The sequence below is a fragment of the Malaclemys terrapin genome, chromosome 5, assembly GCF_027887155.1.
Source record: "Malaclemys terrapin pileata isolate rMalTer1 chromosome 5, rMalTer1.hap1, whole genome shotgun sequence".
Lineage (NCBI taxonomy): Eukaryota > Metazoa > Chordata > Testudines > Emydidae > Malaclemys > Malaclemys terrapin.
In genome coordinates, this window is record NC_071509.1 from 142,646,638 (window position 1) to 142,655,334 (window position 8,697).

Here is an 8,697-nt window from a genome sequence, read left to right on the forward strand (position 1 = left end):
GTTGAAGTACTCAATGCTTTTTTTGCCTCGGTCTTCACAGACTAGGTCAGCTCCCAGACAGCTGCACTGGGCAACACAGTATGGGGAGGAGGTGAGCAGCCTTCAGTGGTGAAAGAACAGATTAAGGACTATTTAGAAAAGCTGGACATGCACAAGTCCACGGGTCCAGATCTAATGCATCCAAGGGTGCTGAGGGAGTTGGCTGATGTGATTGCCGAGCCATTGGCCATTATCTTTGAAAATTTGTGGCGATCGTGGGAGTCCCACAGTATTCTTGCAAGCAAGTTAAAGAAGAATGGATTGGCTGAATGGACTATAAGGTGGATAGAAGGCTGGCTAGATTGTTGGGCTCAATGGGTAGTGATCAATGGCTCCATGTCTAGTTGGCAGCTGGTATCAAGCCAGGTGCCCCAGAGGTTGGTCCTGGGGCTGCTTTGTTCAACATCTTTATTAATGATCTGGATGATGGGATGAATTGCACCCTCAGCAAGTTCACAGATGACACTAAGCTGGGGAGAGAGGTAGATATGGTGGAGGGTAGGAATAGGGTCCAGAGTGACCTAGACAAATTGGAGGATTGGGCCAAAAGAAATCTGATGGGGTTCAACAAGGACAAATGCAGAGTCCTGCACTTAGGACGGAAGAATCCCATGCACTGCTACAGGCTGGGGACCGACTGGCTAAGCAGCAGTTCTGCAGACAAGGACCTGGGGATTACAGTGGACGAGAAGCTGGATCTGAGTCAGAAGCTTGCCCTTGTTGCCAAGAAGGCCAACATCATGTTGGGCTGCATTAGTAGGAGCATTGCCAGCAGATAGAGGGAAGTGATTATTCCCTTCTATTTGGCACTGGTGAGGCCACACCTGGAGTCTTGTGTCCAGTTTTGGTCCCCCCACTACAGAGGGGTTGTGGACAAATTGGAGAGAGTCCAGCGGAGGGTAACAAAAATGATTAGGGGGCTGGGACACATGACTTATGAGGAGAGGTGGAGGGAACTGGGGTTATTTAGTCTGCAGAAGAGACGAGTGAGGGGGGGGGTTTGATAGCAGCCTTCAACTACTTGAAGGGGGTTTCCAAAGAGGATGGAGCTAGCCTGTTCTCAGTGGTGGCAGATGATAGAACAAGAAGCAATGGTCTCAAATTGCAGTGGGGGAGGTCTATGTTGGATATTAGGAAACACTATTCACTAGGAGGATGGTGAAGCACTGGAATGGGTTACCTAGGGAGGTGGTGAAATCTCCATCCTTAGAGGTTTTTAAGGCCCAGCTTGACAAAGCCCTGGCTGGGATGATTCAGTTGGGGATTGGTCCTGATTTGAGCAGGGGGTTGGACTAGATGACCTCCTGAGGTCTCTTCCAACCCTAATATTCTATGATGTCAAAATCTGTTAGTGTAAAATTAAACTTCATTCCATTTGGGGCCTTGCTGATAATACAACTCCATTTTCCACTGATACTTAAATGTATGTTTTAATTAGGTCTTTCTTCTGTTTGTTTGGCTCGGTAGTGGCTCTGCACTTGAGTATTAATTGACTTGAAATTATAATTTTTTGTCCTGAAAATCAAAACAATTCAGTTTTTGTCATTCCAGAGTCAAAAAAGTCAGAGAAAGGAGCATTCAGGTAGTTCGTTCTCCCTCTGGCAAAAATACTTATCTGCCATCTATGTTCATAGTGTGACAAAGTTCTGTCCTTGACTCCGTGGGTCCAGCGTTTCCTGACAGATTTTGCTAGCCTCAGAGGCTCACTGTGACCCTCCATGTAGCCCGCCTCTCTCTAGAGGCAAGGGTCACAGTCTACTGAGCCATTTTCATCATAAGCTAGCAAGGGAGGTGAGGAGAAACAACCCTCCCTCACAAAGTCTCTGTTGTCTCCCAGTATCAGTGATTAATCAGGGAGGGGAGGGAGGAACCCGGACCCGCCCTCTACTCTGGGCTCCAGCCCAGGGACCCTAAAATTAGCAGCTATGGAAGCTGACTTTTTGGAAATAGTATGAGTACAATTCCCTGGGCTACTTCCCCACAACAGCCCCCCCAACTCAATATCTTCTTCACAATTACCTCAGGGCCTCCTTCCTTGCACCTGATATGGATTCATAGTACTTCGTTCCTCCAACAGCACAGCTCCCTCCTATAGCTCCTGACACCCACACCACACTGACTAACTGAGAGGCTTTTAATTAGTTCCAGCCAGTCCTTGATTGGCTTCAGGTGTCCCAATCAATCTAGCTATCTCCACTACCTTCTAGAAGGATCTTAATTGGCCCCAAGTGTCTTGATTAACCTGGAGCAACTGACATTTGGTTACCATGGTACCAGGGATTTGTTTAGCCTGGGGCTAACATACCTGTTCCTCACTACTTTATTGTAGCCATCTGGCCTTGCCCCATCACGTATCCTCCCCCTCAACACCGTAGAGTTGGGCAACTTGGGATGCCAGGCAGTGTGCCCATGACAGACCATCAGCGTTGCCATGGTGGCATCCAACCCTGTGCCGTATGCGGAACTGGAACGGTTGGAGGGATAAGAACCACCTGGTGACCCTTGCTTTCTTTTCCTTATTCCACTGCATCCACTGGAGGGGTGCATGGTCTGTCACAAGAGTACATCGCCAGTCTAAGAGGTAATAACGCAGTGTCTCCATAGCCCATTTGACAGTAAGACATTCTTTCTCAACTACTGCGTATTTCTATTCTCTTGGGAGAAGCTTTCTGTTTAGGTAGAGGATCGGGTGTTCCTCTTCTCCCACCATTTGTGACAGAACTGCCCCCAACCCCACCTCGGAAGTATCTGTTTGTAAGATAAATTCCTTGTTAAAGTCTGGGGCTATGAGTATGGGGTCATTACAGAGGGCCGTCCGAAGGTCTATGAATGCCCCCTCTGCTGCATCGGTCCACTTCACCATGTCTGGACCTCGGGCCTTCACCAGGTCTGTTAGGGGACTTGCCATAGTGGTGAAATGGGGAATAAAACATAGGCTACTACCAATCATGCCTAGGAACACACGGACCTGCTTTCGGGTCAGCCGGAGCCAGTTTTCATTCGCCTCTAGCTTATTCATTTGGGGCTTCACTATGTCCCTCCCTACAATATATCCGAGGTACCTAGCCTCTGCTAGCCCTATGGCGCATTTAGCAGGATTAGCAGGGAGGCCAGCCCACCTTAAGGTGCGCAGGACTGCCTCAGCTTTCTCCAAGGGGATCCCCCACTCTGGCGTATGGATGATGAAATCATCTAAGTATGCGGCTGCATAACTAGTATGGGGGCGCAGCAGCTTATCCATGAGGCGCTGGAATGTAGCTGGGGCCCCATGTAGCCCAAAAGGGAGGCCGGTGCACTGGAATAGCCCGTCCGGGGGTGGAGAACGCTGTCTTTTCTTTAGCTTCTTTGGTCAGGGGAATCTGCCAATACCTTTTTGTTAGATCCAGTGTAGTCAGGAATCGAGCACTACCCAGTCGGTCAACCAGTTCGTCAGTGCGTGGTATGGGGTATGCGTCGAATTGGGATACTGCATTCAGTCGGCGAAAGTCATTACAGAATCTCGTGGTACCGTCAGGTTTAGGCACTAGAACAATTGGACTGAACCACTGACTGTAAGATTCTTCAATAACCCCTAATTCTAACATTTTCTTTACTTCGGCCTTGATTTCTTCTCTTTTGGCTGCTGGGATTCGGTAGGGTCTCAATGTTACCTTGGCTCCGGGGATCGTGCGGATATGGTGATAGGTCTCAGTCGTCCACCCCAGTTTTGTAGAGAACACATCTCAGTTGCGATTAATCATGTCAGCTGCCTCAATCTTTTGGATCGGCATCAAGTCGGGTGATCTCCTCACTTGCTCATGTAAGTTCTCCTCCTGGGGAAGGGTCTCCTGGGTGACTAAGCACGCCTCTTGATCATGCCAAGGTTTTAGAAGATTGATGTGGTAAATTTGCTCCGGTTTCCTGTGGTCTGGCTGCCGCACCTTATAGTTTACCTCTCTCATGGCTTTGATCACTTCGTAGGGTCCCTGCCACTGGGCCAACAGCTTACTTTCTGCTGTAGGCACCAGGACCATCACTTGATCCCCTGGTTGGAACCGACGAAGCTTTGCTTGGTGGTTATAATGGGTTCGTTGGGTCTCCTGTGCTTTCTCCAAGTGTTCCCGTACAATGGGCGTAACTCGGGCTATCCAATCCCTCATCTGCAGTACATGCTCCACTATGTTCCTTCCGGGATTTGGCTCCTCTTCCCAGGCTTCTCTGGCTATATCCAATATGCCCCGGGGGTGGCGCCCGTAGAGTAGTTCGAACGGAGAGAAACCTGTGGAGGCTTGCGGGACTTCCCGGATGGCGAACATGAGGTAAGGCAATAGGGTATCCCAATCTTTCCCATCCCAGCTCACCACTTTTCTGATCATGGCCTTGAGGGTCCAATTGACCTTTCCGCAAGGCCGTCTGTTTGTGGGTGGTATACAGAGGTCTGTAGGGCTTGTACATGGAGCAGTGCACAGAGATCTTTCATCAACTTGGACACGAAAAGTGTCCCTTGATCCGTCAGTATCTTCTTGGGTAGCCCAACCCGGGAAAAGATCTGTACTAGCTCCTTAGCTATTGTCTTGGAAGCCATGTTGCGTAGGAGGACGGCTTCTGGGTATCGGGTTGCATAGTCTAGTACAACCAGCACATGTTAGTGGCCCCGAGCTGTCTTCTCTAGGGGCCCAATCAGATCCATGGCTATGCGTTCAAATGGTACCTCTATTATTGGAAGAGGTATCAAAGGGGCCCGCAAGTGCGGGCGAGGGCTATGTAGCGGACACTCTGGACAAGAGATGCAGTATCACCGGACATCTTCATGTACTCCTGGCCAGAAGAACCTCCGCAGGATCCGTGCCTGGGTTTTCTCTACCCCTAGGTGTCCTCCAAACAGGTGACTGTGGGCGAGGCTCAATATGGCTTTTTGATGTTTTTGTGGCACCAGAAGTTGATGCATCTCCTGCTCCTGCATTTGCACCACACGGTACAGGAGATCTTTTTTCACTATAAAGTAAGGTCCTGGACCCCGGATCTTCCCCTCCACTGGTACCCATCTATCTCAGCCACCTCTTTCCTGACGTTGTCATATCTAGGGTCCTCTGCCTGGTCCCACCCGAAAGTCTCTCTCCCGGGACTAACCTGCCTGAGCTCCAGGGGCCAGCTTCTGCTTCTTCCAACAGCTCACCGCTGTCATGGCTGGGGCCAGCCTCTTGTTCACCTACCGTGGTGGTAGTTTCTCTGATGGCAGCTCGTGTCCCTCTGCCTACTAGGGCGGTCTTCTGGCCCTGGGTCAGGATCCGGGTTCTCAAGGCCTTCGCAGCCTTCCTCTTTTTTGGTCTTCCGGGCCTTTTGGGGGGCTGAGAATAGATCCTGAGAAATCTCAGCGAACATCGGGGGTTGACATTCCCCCAATGATGAGTCGCTGCCATCAGGGTCCCCACTTCCCTCCAGCCTCTCCGGGGGGAGTAAATTATCAAACCCTGGATAGTCCCTCCCAATGACTACAGGATATGGGAGTTTAGGAACTACTCCCACTGTCACCTCAATGGGGTTCCCTTGAACCTCTATCTCCACTGGGATGGTGGGGTAATGGCTCACGGCCCCATGCACACACATCACTGCTACACGTTTGACTTGTAGCAGCTGGCTACTTTTTACCAGCTTACCCAGTATAAGGGTGATAGCACTCCCTGAGTCCACAAGCGCTGTAGTCTCTGCTCCATTTATCTTCACCGGCCTGGTGTAGTTATGCGGGGCTAATGTGATGCCTGCAAGGGGGATAAGGGAGCATGGGATCTCCCAATTCCCCAAGTTGCATTGCATAGGCTCCTCAGTGCTGGGACACTGTGCTGCTATGTGTCCCCACTCCCCACATGCATAACATCTATAATTGTTTCTAATCACTCCCCTATCACGGAGGTTAGGGGGTTTAGTCCCAGGGTTCCCCCCACTCAGGCCAATCCCTTCCTTCTGGGGTCCCCGCTGGTTTTCAGCCCCCCCCCCTTCCTCCACCTAGGACTCCCCAGGGGTTTGGCTGTCCCACCTTCCAGGGTTGGGGTCGGGTACTTGCTTAGAAAGGGGCCTTCCTTGGGTAGTTGGGTCAATTCCCTGGCTGTCATACGTCTTTCTACCAGCGTGATCATATCATAGGTGGATGGATCGTTCTGGCCTACCCATTTGCGGAGATCTGGTGGCAGTCCTCGCATGTAATGATCCATGACCAGGGTTTCCAAAATCTCCGGGCTGCACGCTTCGGGCTGTAACCATTTCTGCGCGAGGTGTATGAGGTCGAATAGCTGAGACCTCGGGGGTTTGTTCTCCTGGTACTTCCACTCCATGAATCTCTGGGCCTGTACTGCGGCCGTCACCCCTGATCGTGCTAGGATCTCTGCCTTCAGTCGGGTATAGTCAGTGGTGTCCGTGGCAGGCAAGTCAAAGTGGGCCTTCTGGGCCTCTCCGCACAAAAAAGGGGCGAGAATGCTGGCCCACTGCTCCTGGGGCCATGTATCATTCTGAGAAGTCCTTTCGAATGAGAGGAGATATGCCACTACGTCAGGGGTTGGCAACGTTTGGCACGCGGCTCGCCAAGGTAAGCACCCTAGCGGGCCGGGCCAGTTTATTTACCTGCTGACACCGCAGGTTCAGCTGATCGTTGCCCCCACTCGCCGCAGTTCGCCGTCCCAGGCCAATGGGGATGGCGACAAGTGGCGCGGGACGAGGGATGTGCTGGCCGTGGCTTCCCGCCGCCCCCATTGGCCCGGGACGGCAAACCACGGCCAGTGGGGGCTGCGATCAGCCGAACCTGCGGCATCAGCAGGTAAATAAACTGGCCTGGCCTGCTAGAGTGCTTACCCTGGCGAGCCGTGTGCCAAACGTTGCCGACCCCTGCTCTACGTCATCTTCTGACTTTATATTTGGCAGACAACCAGTGGCCCTCAAGGTTCGTGTCCCATCTGACCCCTGGGCCTGAGTGGTGAGGATCTTCAGCTGGTCCACTATCTCTCATGAGAGGGCACGATCTTGGGTTGCCTGGCCCATTAATAATTGATTGGTTTCTTGCTGTAGCCGCATGGACTCCTGTTGCGCCATTGCCTGAACCCGGGTGGCCTCCTGCTCGGCTGCAGTGGCTTGTGCCAGAGTTCTTACCACCTCCTCCATTGTGATACAAAGCAAACCAAAAAAAGAACCAAAAACAAATCCAAAACCCCAGTACTCTTGTTTTTTAACCTCTTTCTTCCGCCACGCTGTGAGTGATGATCCCACTCCTGACACCAGTTGTGACAAAGTTCTGTCTTTGACTCCATGGGTCCTGCGTTTTCTGACAGATTTTGCTAGCCTCAGAGGCTCACTGTGACTCTCCAAGTAGGCCTTCTCTCTCTAGAGGCAAGGGTTACAGTCTACTGAGCCATTTTCATCATAAGCCAGCAAGGGAGGTAAGGAGAAACAACCCTCCCTCGCACAGTCTCTGTTGTCTCCCAGTATCAGTGATTAATCAGGGAGGGGGGAAGGAGCCCGGATCCGCCCTCTACTCTGGGCTCTAGCCCAGGGACCCTAAAATTAGCAGCTATGGAAGCTGACTTTTTGGAAATAGGACGTGTACAATTCCCTGGGCTACTTCCCCACAGCAGCCCCCATTCAATATCTTCTTCACAATTACCTCAGGGCCTCCTTCCTTGCACCTGATATGGATTCGTACTACTTCATTCCTCCAACACACAGCTCCCTCCTATAGCTCCTAATACCCACACCGCACAGACTAACTGGGAGGCTTTTAACTAGTTCCAGCCAGTCCTTGATTGGCTTCAGGTGTCCCAATCAATCTAGCTATCTCCACTACCTTCTAGAAGGATCTTAATTGGCCCCAGGTGTCTTGATTAACCTGGAGCAACTGCCATTTGGTTACCATGGTACCAGGGATTTGTTTAGCCTGGGGCTAACGTACCTGTTCCTCACTACTTTACTGTAACCATCTGACCTTGCCCCATCACAATAGCTTATTCACCTTAATCAAGACTTGCAGAAAACAAGCTGTTGGTGCCTAATTGAAGGGTTGAGGGTGGTGAAGCACTGGAATGGGTTACCTAGGGAGGTGGTGGAATCTCGTTCCTTAGATGTTTTTTAGGTCAGGCTTGACAAAGCCCTGGCTGGGATGATTTAGTTGGGAATTGGTCCTGCTTTGAGCAGGGGGTTGGACTAGATGACCTCCTGAGGTCCCTTCCAACCCTGATAGTCTATGATATTCTATAGTCTCTGAATTCATAATTAGCCTTTCTTTGTAAGAGATGATCACTGTCTAGCTGATGCGGAATTTTTTTCCATTCTTGATGAATTATCTTCATACTAAGCCAATATAAACCTGAAAATAAATACAGATTTTTTTAAAAATGTATGTAATAGAGATAAGAATCAATCTGATATCAGGGCTTTTCCTTTTTAGTGTGCAGGAGTAGAGCATCTTTGTTTTAAAGATCATGTGTGTGTGTCATTATGGCTACTTTAGACATTAAACCGTAAGATGATTTTTATCAGTTTCGGTAAGTAATCATTTATTTTTACCTTATATAATTTCATTGGTCCTTTTGTCAATTTACATTATTTTTTATGAAGCTTTTCAGTTTTACCATTCTAAAAATATCTGATTACAGCGAATGTACTTACCTCTTAAATAACTTACGTAGCTAGTAAAAA